This window comes from Triticum aestivum, chromosome 4D (assembly GCF_018294505.1).
Source record: "Triticum aestivum cultivar Chinese Spring chromosome 4D, IWGSC CS RefSeq v2.1, whole genome shotgun sequence".
Lineage (NCBI taxonomy): Eukaryota > Viridiplantae > Streptophyta > Magnoliopsida > Poales > Poaceae > Triticum > Triticum aestivum.
This window is the reverse complement of record NC_057805.1, coordinates 209,376,756-209,392,413: the sequence shown is the minus strand read 5'-3', so window position 1 is coordinate 209,392,413 and position 15,658 is coordinate 209,376,756.

The window sequence follows — 15,658 nt, the reverse complement described above, 5'->3', positions numbered from 1 at the left end:
TTCTCCCCGAAAGTGAACATATGGAGTTGGAGTTGAGGTCGGTGGAGCGTCAGGGGGCCCACGAGGTAGGGGGCGCGCCTAGGGGGGAAGGCGCGCCCCCCACCCTCGTGGACAGGGTGTGGGCCCCCTGACGTGGATTTTTCTTCCAGTATTTTTGATATTTTCTGAAAAGACGTTCCGTGGAATTTCAGGTCATTCCGAGAACTTTTGTTTCTGCACATAAATAACACCATGGAAAGTCTGCTGAAAACAGTGTCAGTCCGGGTTAGTTCCATTCAAATCATGCAAGTTAGAGTCCATAACAAGGGCAAAAGTGTTTGGAAAAGTAGATACGACGGAGACATATCAGGTATTACACCGCAAGGTGGCCTGAACCAGTATAAACCCCTGTGTCTCTGTGTTCTTTGTGTTCATCGAGCTAGGCCATGGGATCATTGAGCGAGCGAGCAAGGGAGAGAGTGTTCTTCGTGCGCACCCCAGAGTTCGAACCTCACAAGGGTTTGCCGGAACCCGTAATCCGACAAATCATCACTGGAGAATTGAAGTAGATGAACTAGAGGTGGCTCCAAAACTTGTGTAGACAATATGGCACAATACCTCAAGTATATATAGGTTAGAGGGGGAGAGGAGGGTTGCCACTAAGGAGGGAAATGCCCTCCTTGGTGCGCTGGCTAGGGGGCAGGAGTTGGACTCCTTCTCCACTTGGATTCGCCCCCACTCCATAGGGAAAGGGGGGCGCCAACTCCACTTGGGCCCTTGTGGCCCAAGTTGCCTTCCACCTCTTGGCCTTTTAAGGCACGTTGATATTTAATTATTTATAAAATCCTTATAATAATTACTAGAGCCTTTTGTATATAATTTAACATCACGAGAAACATTTTCCACCTAAATATTAAATATCAAGAATACCCAGTATTGCCCGATAAACTCCGAACCCCTTCGGGTGACCCCGAAACACTTCTGGTTCCTCTCAAAACTATTCCGAATATTAATGGAAGAATTCCACAAATAAATCGTCGATACCCTCATCCTACTCATGCTTAGCAAATCATGATTACCTTAAGCTTGTGACCCCATAGGTTCAGTAAATCATAGACATGAATGAAACCCCTTCGTTCAATGACCAATAGCGGAACCGTGGACGTCCATATCGATCCCTATGATTACACGAATGACATTCGAGTGAACCTTTGGTTATTATGTGATGTTCCCTTTGCTTCACAATACTTTACAAAACCGAGGTGCATTTGTATCCTCCTGAGTCATGCACATGCTCACTATACTGTTGATCTTGTTGCCGGTTTTGTTCTTCTTTGTTGTTGAAGTGTTCCGGCATCCCTTTGACGTAGTCACCTGTGTTTGGCCAGACGATAATGGATGCCATCATACCAAGAGGGGGCTAATAATATCTCTCCATTGTTAGAGGAGCAAATCCCACTCTCGAGCTATCTAGTCCATTGACAAACTTTCCGATGAACCCATATGTCGGATTCAGGGTTCCGCAGACCCTTGAGAGGTTCGAACTATGGGGTGCGTGCGAAGAACTCGTCCTGCCTAGTCTGCCTAATCATCGAACCCATGGCCTAGCTCGATGAATCTAATGGACAAGAGACACGGCAGTTTATCCTGGTTCGGGCCACCTTGTGGTGTAATACCCTACTCCAGCGTCGTGGTGGATTGCCTCGAGGGGCTGAGGATGAACTAGTACAGTGGCGGAACAGCCTCAGGAGGTGAGGTGTTCTTGTGCTCGATGAGCTGGTGAGCTGGGCAAGGCGGAATGGATCTGTCCCCTCTATGGTGGTGGCTAAGTCCTATTTATAGTGGCCTCGGTCCTCTTCCCAAATGTAGGTGGGAAGGGATCACACAACGGCCAAATTCGAAGGGGGATACCTAGCACGAGCTATCCTGACAAAAGTAGTCTTCGCCTGCAAAAGCCTCTAGTGGTGACGCTGCGGTGGGCTCCGCGATGACCTCTGTCCTGCCGTCCTGGCGATCTTGGTCTTGTTGCACCGGAATAGAAACCTTTGCTTGATTCCTCGGGACCCCGCGCCTACGCTTGCCTCCTTAGCACCAAAGTGGAAACTGGTACACTGCGCCCGCTGGCGCCCGCCTGGCCTTGGTCGTCATGGCTCACATCATGTAAACCTCGCGAGGTGCATCTTGCATTGATATCTCCGCTCCTCAGGAGCCAGCCTGGGGAGGCCGCCCCCCAGGGAGGTCTTGGTGTCGTCCGCCTCGCGAGGCTTGGCCCCTCACGAGGGTCTTGAGTTTGTTGTTGTTGAAGCTAGGCCGTACCGGGCCGTTGACGGAGCCACGCCGTGGGCCACAAGCAGGCAAGTCTGGGCAACTATAGAAAACAAAAACAAAAGGGAAAACAAATCTACTTAGTGAAGAAAGCAAACAAGCACACACAAGAATATCAACCCCACGCTATTGCTCCCTGGCAACAGCGCCAGAAAAGAGCTTGATAATCCCAAAGTGCAAGGAATCATCGTAGCAATTTCCAAAGGTGGAAGTGATAACTATGGAGTGTAGAACCCACAAGGAGCTAAAGGTAAGATCAATATTCTCTCAAGTCCTATCTGCCACTGATACGACTCTACGTACATCGAGCGTTTGCTTCCATCTAGAAATGAGAAATAAAACTATGTTGTGGGTATGAAGAGGATATCTTTCCATGATATCAGAGAACTAAAATATAAAAATAGGTGTTGTTAACATAAAGTTAGAATATATTACTATATATTATAAATAGCGAGTATGGGATAATGATTTATAGGTGTGCGGAATTATCCTAGGCACTTGTTAACAAGATCGGTAATCATCATTGCAATTTTATATGAGGGAGAGGCATAAGCTAACATACTTTCTCTAATTGGATCATATGCACTTATGACTGGAACTCTAGCAAGCATCCGCAACTACTAAAGATCGTTAAGGTAAAACCCAACCATAGCACTAAAGTATCAAGTCCTCTTTACTCCCATACGCAAACAACCCCCTTACTCGGGTTTAAGCTTCTGTCACTCTAGCAACTCCCTATAAGTGAATCATGAACATATTGCAACAATCTACCGTGGGAATCCTTCACGTGTGCGCGGCACAGAGGGCACCATAGGACAGCACCAAAATAAAACATGCAACTCAAACCAATCTAGATCATCAATCAACCAAAGACAAAAAAATCTACTCAAAACATCATAGGATGGCAACACATCATTAGATCATAATATGATAGAGGCGAAGGTGTCCCGTCTTTCGATGAGATGGTGGTTATCGTTTTGGAGGAAGTCGACTTTGACGATCCGACTAGAACGTGCGAGGAAGTCGTGCCTTAGCAATCGCTAAACCAACTCCGAGAGGTTATTGGCCACGCCGGAGCACGATCAACCTGACCACGAAGGTCTGTTTCCTACAGGCAAACGAAGAACAAGCAAGAAACTAAGATTGCAATCTGGATATTGCGAATATAAGAGGAAAGCTTTATTGATCAAGGTGGGGTTCTGTGACGCCTTTGTCTGGTCGTTGAACACAAACGAAGTATGCGAAGTTGCAGCTATGGCGAACTTTTAATCTAAACAAAACCCAAAGTCTAAACGACGCCCTAAGGGCTGTATATATGGAGGAAGAGGGGGGGGCATTTTGTGGCCCTTGGAGGAGGGGTCCGAAACCATCCCTAACTCTTGTTTCCCCACACATACGGACTCTAAAAACAGCCTATACTCCAGTATTCTGAAATTACATGGGCCCGACCCAATAATAAGGTGACGCAGCACCTATTATAGCCTCTGGATGAAATTTATGAAGTGGCATATTGTATATTTCGTCCAAGGCTTCACGCACTCATTATGGTGGCTTCAAAGTCCTGAAATCATCACTTGTAACTCCGTTCTTGTTCCCCTTGCGCACGCCATCATCTTCATGCTTGATCTTGCTTCAATGATCATCCTTCTTGTCCAACCTAGGCCCTTCATTTGTAAGCAAGACAAATGTATCCAATTTAGGCAGCATCATATTCTCATGAACATTAGAATCATTACCAAGAAACGAAAGTACCTGGTAATTTAATTGGCGTGCGCGAGCTCTAGTAATTGGTCATGTATATGTATCAGTAGGGGCTGTGGGTGTAACTTTGTTAGTGATATCCTCATCATCCTCCCCTTCTTGAATTGAAGTCGTCCTTGATGGAAACTCATCTTCCTCACCCAAGTAAGGCTTCAAATCTGCAATGTTAAAAGTGGGGCTAACCCAAAAATCTGCAGGCAACTCAAGTTTATATGCATTATCATTTATTTTCTCTAACACCTTGAAAGGACCATCAGCATGTGGAATTAACTTTGATTTGCGCAAATGTAACCAAACAAGATCTCCAGGTGCAAAGACAACATGTTTTCTACCCTTATCTCCAGCAAGTTTATATTTAGCATTCATACGCTCAATGTTTTCCTTAGTTAACTCATGCAATTTTTGAGATGAAATCAGCATGTTGTTTAGCATCAAAATTAACCTTCTCCGAAGATGGAAGAGGCAACAAATCAATAGGTGCACGAGGTAGAAAACCATACACAATTTCAAAAGGGCACATCTTAGTAGTAGAATGCAATGAACGATTATAAGCAAATTCAATATGAGGCAAGCATTCTTCCCACATTTTCTTATTATTCTTCAAAACAGCCCTAAGCATAGTAGACAATGTTCTATTGACTACTTCAGTTTGTCCATCAGTTTGGGGGTGACAAGTTGTGCTAAAAAGCAGTTTTGTCCCCAACTTAGCCCATAAACATCTCCAAAAGTGGCTAAGAAATTTAGTATCACGATCTGAAACAATAGTATTTGGCACACCATGCAAGGGAATAATTTCACGAAAGAACAAATCAGCAACATTAACAGCATCATCGCTTTTATGACATGGTATAAAGTGTGCCATTTTTGAGAACCTATCCACGACAACAAATATGATATCCCTCCCCTTCTTTGTTCGAGGTAAACCTAAAACAAAGTCCATAGATATATCCTCCCAAGGAACACACGCAAAGGCATATATAAACCATGAGGATTGAGTTGTGATTTAGCTTTTTGACATGTAGTGCAGCGAGCAACAAAGCGCTCAACATCCCGTCTCATCTTTGGCCAAAAGAAATGTGTAGCAACTATATCCTCCGTCTTCTTCACGCAAAAGTGTCCCATTAATCCTCCTCCATGCGCCTCCTGCAACAACAAAAGACGAACGGAGCTAGCTGGAATGCATAGCTTGTTAGCACGAAACACAAATCCATCATTAACGACGAACTTGTTCCATGTTCTCCCTTCTTTACAATTCTGCAATACATCTTTAAATTCAACATCATGCACATATTGATCTTTGATGGTCTCCAAACCAAATATTTTAAAGTCAAGTTGTGAAAGCATAGTATAACGACGAGACAATGCATCAGCAATAACATTTTCTTTACCCTTCTTGCGTTTAATGACATAAGGGAAAGTCTCAATGAATTCAACCCATTTTGCATGTCAACGATTCAGTTTTGCTTGACTTTTAATGTGATTCAAAGATTCATGATCAGAATGTATAACAAATTCTTTGGGGCATAAATAATGTTGCCATGTTTCTAATGTCCGAACAAGAGCATATAATTCTTTATCATAACTAGAATAGTTCAGACTAGGCCCACTCAATTTTTCAGAAAAGTATGCAACAGGTTTGCCATCTTGTAATAACACACCTCCTAATCCAATTCCACTAGCATCACATTCAAGCTCAAAAGTCTTATTAAAATCAGAAAGTTGGAGTAAAGGAGCATGTGTCAACTTATCTTTCAACACCATGAAGGCTTCTTCCTGTGCGGTACCCCAAAAAAAGGCACATCCTTCTTTGTAAGCTCATTGAGAGGTGCAGCAATGGTGCTAAAATCTCTCACAAAACGTCTATAGAAACCAGCGAGTCCAAGAAAACTCCTCACTTGTGTGACCGTTTTGGGCTGCGACCAACTCTCAATAGCTTCAATCTTGGCTTTATCAACTTCAATTCCCTGTGGAGTAACAACATAGCCAAGAAAAGACACTCGGTCAGTGCAAAAGCTGCACTTTCCAAGGTTACCAAACAAACGTGCATCACGTAGAGCAATAAAAATAGCACGTAAATGTTCCAAATGTTCTTCCAAAGATTTGCTATAAATCAGTATATCATCAAAATAGACTACCACAAATCGTGCAATGAAAGCACGTAAACTTCGTTCATTAATCTCATGAAAGTACTAGGTGCATTAGTTAACCCAAAAGGCATGACTAACCACTCATATAAACCAAAGTTAGTTTTAAATGTAGTTTTCCATTCATCTCCCAATTTCATATGAATTTGATGGTATCCACTACGCAAATCAAGTTTTGAGAATATTGTAGAGCCACTCAATTCATCAAGCATATCATCTAGCCTAGGAATAGGATGACGATAACGAATAGTAATATTATTAATGCATCTATAATCAACACACATACGTGATATACCATCCTTTTTCGGCACTAGAATAATAGGAACAACACAAGGACTAAGGGATTCGCGAATATAACCTTTGTCGAGCAGCTCCAGGACTTGACGCATAATCTACTTCGTCTCCTCTAGATTGGTACGGTATGGTGCACGGTTGGGTAGCGAAGCATCGGGAATTAAGTCAATCTGATGCTTAATCCCTCGAATAGGTGGTAACCCCAGTGGCACGTCTTTGAAAGACGGCAGCGAACTCCTGCAAAATGTTAGTAACAGCTGGAGGCAAAGAGGAAGGTACGTCCTCGAATGAAAATAATGCTTCTTTGCACACAAAGCATAGCAAACATATTTGCTGAAATCTAGATCATCAATATCAGATTTGGTGGCAAGTAAACATGTACCTTTCAATTTAATTTCAGAAGCAACACTAGATGGTTTATTATCATGCTTCATTTGTTGCTCAAATTCTTTTGCCACAATCTTATTTTCACTCTTATTTTTCTCCTGTTTGCTTTATTAGCTCTATTAATATCATCTTTCAAAATGGAATCAGGAGTCATAGGAAGCAAAGTAATATTTTTATCCTTATGAACAAGAGTATACTGATTGTTTCTACCATGGTGTACAATTTTTTTTATCAAATTGCCATGGTCTACTCAAGTAATAAGGAACATACTTGCATGGGTACCACATCACAATCAACATAATTAGCATATGTAGAGATACTAAAATGCACATGAACAGTACGTGTTACCTTAACCTTGCCGCTGTTGTTGAACCATTGGATGTAGTAAGGATGTGGATGTGGTCGTGTGGAGAGAGATAGCTTCTCCACCATCTCCATGCTAGCCAAGTTGTTGCAGCTCCCTCCATCTATGATGACGCGAACAGAACGTTCCTTCACTACTCCCTTTGTATGGAACAAATTGTGCCTCTGATTTTGCTCAGCTTGTGTGACCTGCACACTCAAAACACGTTGAGCAACTAAACATTCATACCTGTCAGCGTCTTCAGGAGCCATGTATTGCGTCTCATGATCAGAATCATCTCCACCGTGTTCTTCACGTGTAATAAGAGCCAAAGTCTCCTCATCATAGTCACTAGCGGACTCATACCCACCATCCTCAGTAGCAATCATCACACACTGAGATTTGCAGTCTCTCGCGTAATGACCTCGTCCCTTACAACGGCGAAAAAATAATACCACTTATGTGCCCTCTTGATGCCATGGAAGAAGAAGAACTCTGTGCAGCCCCAATAGGTGTGCTCTTGGCAGATAGTGGTGGTTGTGCCTGCTTCCTTGTATCACGGCTGGAGGTGGCAGCTGATGGAGGTGTCGGTGCAGTAGACTGTGTGGAAGTAGAGGATGCACGCGGTGTCCATGATGAAGGTCGACCTGCAGAAAAGTTAGTCCGCGGCAATGCTTGTCGATCCTGCACTTCACGTTCAGCTTTATAGGCAAGATGGAATGATGTAGGGTGGAACCCTATACAGCCGATCTTTCACGAAAGGAGCGGATCCCAACTAAGAACACGAAGAACACGGGGAAGAACGGTGAGAAATCACAAGGGGAAACACTCAAGAACAAGTCCAATCACACATCCACTAGACAATCAAACACACAAGATCCACAAGGTACATGAACAACAAAAGGAAAGATACAAGGTAGCGTTCATCCCAATCCTTGGAGGAGTTGAGGTCTTGATGATATCCTAGGAGGATCTTCCCGTGAGGGGTCTTGGACATATCCCGCAGGATCTTCTCACATGGAGGTCTTGAACTCCATGGGAGTGGTAGTCTCTCTCTCTCACACAAGAGTAGAGGAAGGTACAAGGAGCAAAGCTCTCTATCAAACGAGCTATCACTTTGCTAACCCTAGAAAGGAGGTGGAGGTGGTCTATTTATAGTCTAAACCACGAAGGGGTAAGTGGGAAAGAGATACAAGGCCAAAGGCCCGCAGCTACGCACAGGCAGGTACCGGACGTCTGGTGGGGGTCGGACGTCCGGTGGCTCGGATCGGTCCGGACGTCCGGAAGTCTTCGGACTTCCGCTAATTTCCTTCTGTTGTGATGGGGCCGGTCGTCCGGTGGAGGCCGGGCGTCCGCTCGCTGGGAGGTGTGGCCGGTCGTCCGCTCGCTGTAGCATGCGCTGCCGGCGACTAGGCTGGCAGGCTGGCGTTTCCAGGCGTCGGACGTCCGGTCCCTACCGATCGTCCGGTGGCTGTAGCTTGTAGCCGCTCCGTCTTCATTTCCACGCTTCCCTAGCGGATGGTGTAGTTGTACCTTGGCGCTTGCACTCCTCCACGTCGTCCGTAGCATTCCAACAATACCTATGCATGCACACGGGAGAAGTATCAAGTAGTATACCATCCTCGAAGGGGTCAAGTGAGCACATGTAAAGGAGATGATTCACCTTTATGTATGTGAAGTAGATGTCGCACGTGTCACTTGCCACACGGACTCTTGACATGGTGATGTCCGTCGAATGCTCCGCATCATTTCCCCTCCCTTGGGAAAGATCCGACCTCAGATCGAGAACCAAATCACCATGGGAAAGAGATGGCTTCGCCCTGTAGAAGTGGACGTTCACCAAGTACTCATCATCTTCAAGCTCGCAATGGGCACTCTCCAATGTCGCACCGTCTCGTGATTCCTTCAAAAGGAGCAAAAACAACAAACACTTGGAAAAACAAATGTGGTTAGTGTTAGTGCAAAACCAAGCATTCAAGAGGTGATTCACCAAACAAGTGTCGTCATCAAGCATAGCATAAGGTGTGACAAGTGATTGTGTCATGGCATGTAAGCACATAAATTGAGCACAAGCAAAGATATCATGGGGATAAGCATGTAAATGTGAGGTAGTGATGCAAATATGTGTGACAAGAGAACAAGCATCGACCTCAAGTTCATAGCAAGCATTCACAAATTGCTCAATGAAAAGTCTATGGAAGGCATAAGAATCATTCACAACACCAAATGAAGTGAAGTGTCTAAACACATGGGTCAAGTGCAAGACAATCCAAGCATAACGTGCATAGGGTGTAGTGAGAATCGTGTGGCACTGAACACAATAAAAAGAGCAATTGTTCATCATGTGTGAGGCAATCAAGTCAAGCATGTAGCAATCAATGGGGCATGGCATATGTGAACAAAAGGCATTGTTGCAACCAAACATGTGATAGGAGCAAGTAATCCAAGAATTGGATGCAACACACAAGGCATATATATCATGATGCATGGAATGGTGAAAATGACAAGTCGAAGCAAGATCTCTAACATATGTGCAATCAAGATGAACAATAAGTCTCATGGGGCAAGCAACACAAGTAGTATGATCCATAATATCCATGCTCAAGAAAGATGTCACCTTGAAGACATGTCCTTGTGCATTCTTCACAATGCCGAAGCACAAGCAAGTGCGATGTAGAATCGTCGTGGTAGAACGTGGTTCGCTCTCAAGAGCTCGAATGATCAACTCACGTGAAGTGTAAGTCGAGACGAAATCCAAGTATCCTACACATGCACAAAACAAAACAAAGAAAGTATGCGCATGGTAGATAGACACATCATCCATCATGATGGTTCGCATCTTTTGCACATAACCATTAGAAGCACAAGTGCATGAATAATATGATGCAATGGCTATATTCATGGCACTAGGTATATGGTGCAAAGAGGTAAGACAAGCATGCTTCACAAGAAATATGTCAAAATCTCCAAATATATGCGAGAATGCTATGGGGGCAATCTCATTAGCAAGATTAGAAACATCGTGACACTCAATACATGTCAAATCATCTATCATGAGAGTGGCAACATATGGAGATATATGACAAGAAGCAATAACAATCATGTGCAAAGCATGTAGATGGTTGACATCAACCGCATGAAATGAGCAAGTATGAATCATTGGTGATGCAACACAAGCAAGCATAGTAATCAAGTCGTGCAAGCTAGTAGTGCGAAGATGCAACATACTAGAGGAAATCATGGCAATCATGTCATGTGAGCAAATAATAGGCATAGACAATGCACATGACATATCGCAAGCACGAACACAAAGCAAGATCATAGTATCATCATCGGAATGGGGCACAAAGCAAATATGGCAATAACAAATGATATCTCCACCAAGCTTGCAAATACACATACAAGTACTAGAATCAATCATCATGTGTAATGCAAAGCATGGGTCACAAATGCATGGCAAAAGGCATAGGAATGAGCATATCATGCAAAGTGAACATGGCAAGATGGGCATAGAATATGTAATGGACAATAACCCATAACCATGTGAGAGCCATGTAGAAGAAATGCGCGAAGTCTTTGCACGATGAGGGCGGTGGGAAAGACAATCCATGGGATCCCAAGTCATCATTGCTCTCTAGAGCTCGTTTTGTCAACTCATGGGATTGTGAGGTTGACAAGTATTCATGGGTACCTACACAAAGGAGACACGAAGCAAAGAAATTGTGTGCGTGGTAAATGTACACATCATCCATCATGATGTGTATGTGCATGTGTGAGTTAGCACAAGATAAGCATCGCTCAAAGAAATTTGATGCATGGTATAAGAACATGTCATCCATCATGAAAGAATAGTTATTGTGTATGACACGATGGGGACATAAATTGAGCATACAATTATATGGCACATCAATAGCATTTTTATTCATGGGGAGCATATTGTGCACACAAGTATTGGGATCATGCAATGGATATGATGAAGCAAAATCTCCTAAAATGTATGAGGAAACTATGGGGGTCTCCTCATGAGCAATATTGGAAACATCATATGGAGAAAATGGACAACATCCAAAACCATGCATATCCGAAGCTAGGTGGTCATGGCATGGCATATGAGATAAATGATGCAAAGGAAGCATATCAATATCATCACAAGAAAGACAAATGCCAATAACCATGGGCTTGTCATCTATGCCATAAGTGCAAATTGGGTTAATTGTAATGGCATATGCATAGTCACTACGATGAGATTGCAAGTAAGACATATGGTTAATCTCATTCATAGCATATGACAAGTCAAGCGGGTTGTCAAACATGATGTGACCAAAAGAATTGTCACAAGAAATCCTATGTAACATGGCATCACAACTAATAGACTCCACACGAGAATTATCATACTCATCGTAAATGGGTAAATCACATGGGGAAATCATACTAGCATGAAGCATGGTAATAGGTTGATCAACATCATGCAAGCAATCAATGTCAAGAATGTCCACTAGTGGGACTAGAGCATCACCTTCACCTATGTTACCTTGTTCATTCCACTCAAGTGGTGTAGGTGAGGTGGGAAAGACCAAATGGTGGTCAATATCATCATCTTGATGGAACCATGTGGGGGGTGCATCATATTCCACCATGGTCATCGTCTTGTCCAAAGGGAGGACGTAGTCGTCGCGAATCCGCGCGTCATCATAAATAGGACCTAGCACCAAAGGAGAAGACACAATAGAGGTAGAGGTCAAGTCGTTAGAAATCATAGTGTCCTCACATGACCTATCAACTATCACACTCTCTCTATGTGGTGGTTCACTCACTCCCTCAAAATAGGTGCACTCAAACTCACATATGGTGGAGTCACTCATCTCACTCAAGTGGTGGGGGTTGTGGATCTCCTCACATGGGAATTGGGATAACACATCATATATGGGGCTAGTGGTGAAGTCACTCGCACTCTCGATATGGTGGCTAAAGTAGCTCAAGTCATCATACGTCGCCGTGGTCGAAGGGAAAATCCCGTGCTCAACCATCTCGTCGTCGTCGCCGTGGATGAAGGCCGAAGATGGCACATCATCACTATCCTCCATGACCAAAGGAAAAATCCCATGCTCGATCATCTCGTCATTGTCGCCATGGATGAAGGCCGAAGATGGCACATCATCACTCTTGCCTCCTAAGATGGAAGCATCATCCTTGCTCGCTACCTTGTCGCTCGCCTCCAAAGCATGTTCCTTGATTGGCTCCATAGTTGTAGTTGTCGCCGCACCATCTTGAAAAAGAGTCTAAGTCGACCCGGCACCCTCAATGCCACAAAGAGGGATGGCGGTGAAGTCGAACTTGGGAGTGTCATCTTGGAGCTCATCGGGCTTGGATATCTTGGTGGTACTAGCCTCATGCTCGTCGCCTTTGAGCTTGGTCTTCGAGAAGTGTGCTTGGGGTGGAGAAGCCTTGGCCTTCATGAGTTCTTGTTCCGCCTTGAGAGCACCAATGTAGTAGTCGTCGAGGGACTTGTAGTTCTCGAGGAAGATAGTCTTGGAGATGTCGTTGTGCAATCCCATCATGAAGTGAAACTTCATCGAAATGGGGTCGTCCACGCCGGCTCGTCGCAAGGCAATCTTCATCCCTTGAAGTACGCATCGATGGACTTGGATCCTTGGGTGGTGTTCTCCAATTGGCGTAGAAGTTGATCCGTGTAGGTTGGAGGCACGAACTCTTGCCGCAAAGCTCTCTTCGTCTTGGGCCAACTCATGTCGTGGCTCCCCGAAGGTGTGTGAAGCCACCATGTCGAGGTGTAGTCGTGGAAGTTTCTTGTGGCGCACTTCACTTGATCTTCGGGAGGAACTTGATGTAGCTTGAGGTAGTCGTCCATTAGGCGCTCCCACTCGAGATACTCCTCGGGTTCTTGAGTCCCATAGAAAGGAATCGCGTGGTCGATGTCGAGGTAGTAGCTCGTGGAAGTCGCGGACTTGAGCTTGGGGAGCTTCTCTTGAGCGTAGTCTTGAGGTGCGTGTTGGCGAAGATGTCGTATGTCCATAGGCGAAGATGCCTTGAAGTCGCTTGGCGAAGATGCCAAGGGAGATGGTGAAGTCGTTGAGCGGTTGTTGGTGTAGAGCTCTTGACCTTCACGTTCCTGTTGGTGTTGGTGTCGATGCCGATGTGACCTTGCCAGAGATGGTAGCTCGGAAGCATGTGCTCTTGAGCATCTTCTCGAAGATGAGGAAGATCGCTTGTAGGACTTGATGAGGGCTATGATCTCCTCCATTTGAGCTTGCATCTTGGCGTCGGTGGAGTTATTCGTGGCATCGAACTCGTCGTTGTTGTTGTAGACCGAAGGTGAAATGCCTTGCCTATCCATCACAAGACTCGAGTAGAGGTGAGTAGGAAATGAGATAAACAATACCAAGTTACCTTTTCCCAAAGTTGAGGATGTATCCCGTTTCACTCAATGTGAGATGAAAGAATAGTGGAATTGGTACCGGACTTGTTCACTCGCACCTATCAAATAAAGCTTATGGAGTAGCTCGGTGAGGATAGTGGCACAGAAATTTAATGCAAAATGTTAGCAAGAGTCAATAATGTTGAAAGAGATTCACAAATTCGCAAGTGAAACAAGTAGACCAATAGCAATATGTGGCACACGGAAACACACACACGGATTGATGAATGTGGTCGTGCAACCAAGGAATGAGCACAAAATGTGGAGTCCACGGAAAACGCTCGTGTTGCACAACTCAAGAGAGACGCTAGCACGATTGCTCTATAGGCGGATACGACACTTGTGCACAACCTATAAGATGCAAAATGGATAAACTTTCTATCCCAAGTATGCTATATATGTATGGTTCTCGGTGTTTCTCTCAAGATGATCCAAGATGATCGGATATGACAATCTTATATGCAATGTGGTAGGATGCTATGGCTATTGCTTACAAGCTTGTTTGCTCTTTCTCTTTTGCTTAAAAGCTTATTCTTTTTTCCTTTTTTTGTATTGCCACTTTTGCACAATGCACAAACCAAGATAGCAATTGTGTATATGCGGGAACAAACTTGTGACACAAGATATGATATGATAGCAAGATGATACCAATATGATATGGTATATATGCAATGGAAGGTGTATCGATGTTCACTAATGTGCACAAGTAACGTTGCCGGCAATACTCAAATGGCTAGTCTCGATAGGCAAGTAACGCAAAATGGGCTAGGGTTATCAATTCAATAGCAAGGGGAATGTACAATGGTGTCGTCGAGGTTACCGTCCTTTGCGATGATGAGTGGTGGTGTTCTTGATGTAGATACCAAGAGGATGGAGACTCGTCCCTAAGTAGCCGAAACACCTTAGGAAACGGAAAAACCACGAACTCAAAATCACGAAAGGCAAATGTCAAAGGGTGGTAGCGGGAAGCGGTGGTGATGTAATAATGGGTTAAGTTGGGGGTGTTGGAAGTGTATGGTGGGCACGCCTATGTGGAAGTGGAGGTGGTTGTTGATGAAGAAGAAACCGTCCATAAGTAGCCAAAACACCTTAGGAGACTCGAATCACTACTCAAGCAACCACTAATGCGATATGGAACAAAAAGGGTTAGGTTGCGGAAGTCGGTGGTGGCTATGCGGAAGATATGGTGAAAGCCCTAGGCAAAGATGCCAAAGTTGTCAAAATTTGATGGAGTCAAATGATGTTAGTGGTACTTTTGTGGGAAGGAGGATGTCAATAGCTTCAAAACGTGCTAAAGAACGTCAAAATCGGAGATGGATGAATTAGTTACGGACAAAACAAAAATCAGCCGAAGTTGATATCTACACGTAGCGGACGTCCGGAAAAGGACGGATGTCCGGTGGCCGGACGTCCGGTCGGGTCGGAAATCCGCTAATTTCGTTCTTTGGGTGGTGCCGGTCGTCCGGTAGGTGGCGGACGTCCGGTGGTTACAGGGGCTCCGGACGTCCGGTAAAGTGGCGGTCGTCTGGTGGGTCGGGGTCTGATAGAGGCAAAGGTGTCCCGTCTTTCGATGAGATGATGAATATCGCTTTGATGGAAGTCGACTTTGACGATCCGACTACGAACGTGCGAGGACGTCGCGCCTTAGCAATCGCTAAACCAACTCCGAAAGGTTATCGACCACGCCGGAGCACGATCAACCTGACCACGAGGGTCTGTTTCCTGCGAGCAAACGAAGAACAGGCAAGAAACTGAGATTGCAATCTGGATATTGCGAATATAAGATGAAAGCTTTATTGATCAAGGTGGGGTTCTGTGACGCCTTTGTCTGGTCGCTGAACACAAACGAAGTACGCGAAGTTGCAGCTATGGCGAACTTTTAATCTAAACAAAACCCAAAGTCTAAACGACGCCCTAAGGGCTGTATATATGGAGGAAGAGGGGGGGGGAACTTCGTGGCCCTTGAGGAAGGGGTCCGAAACCAACCCTATC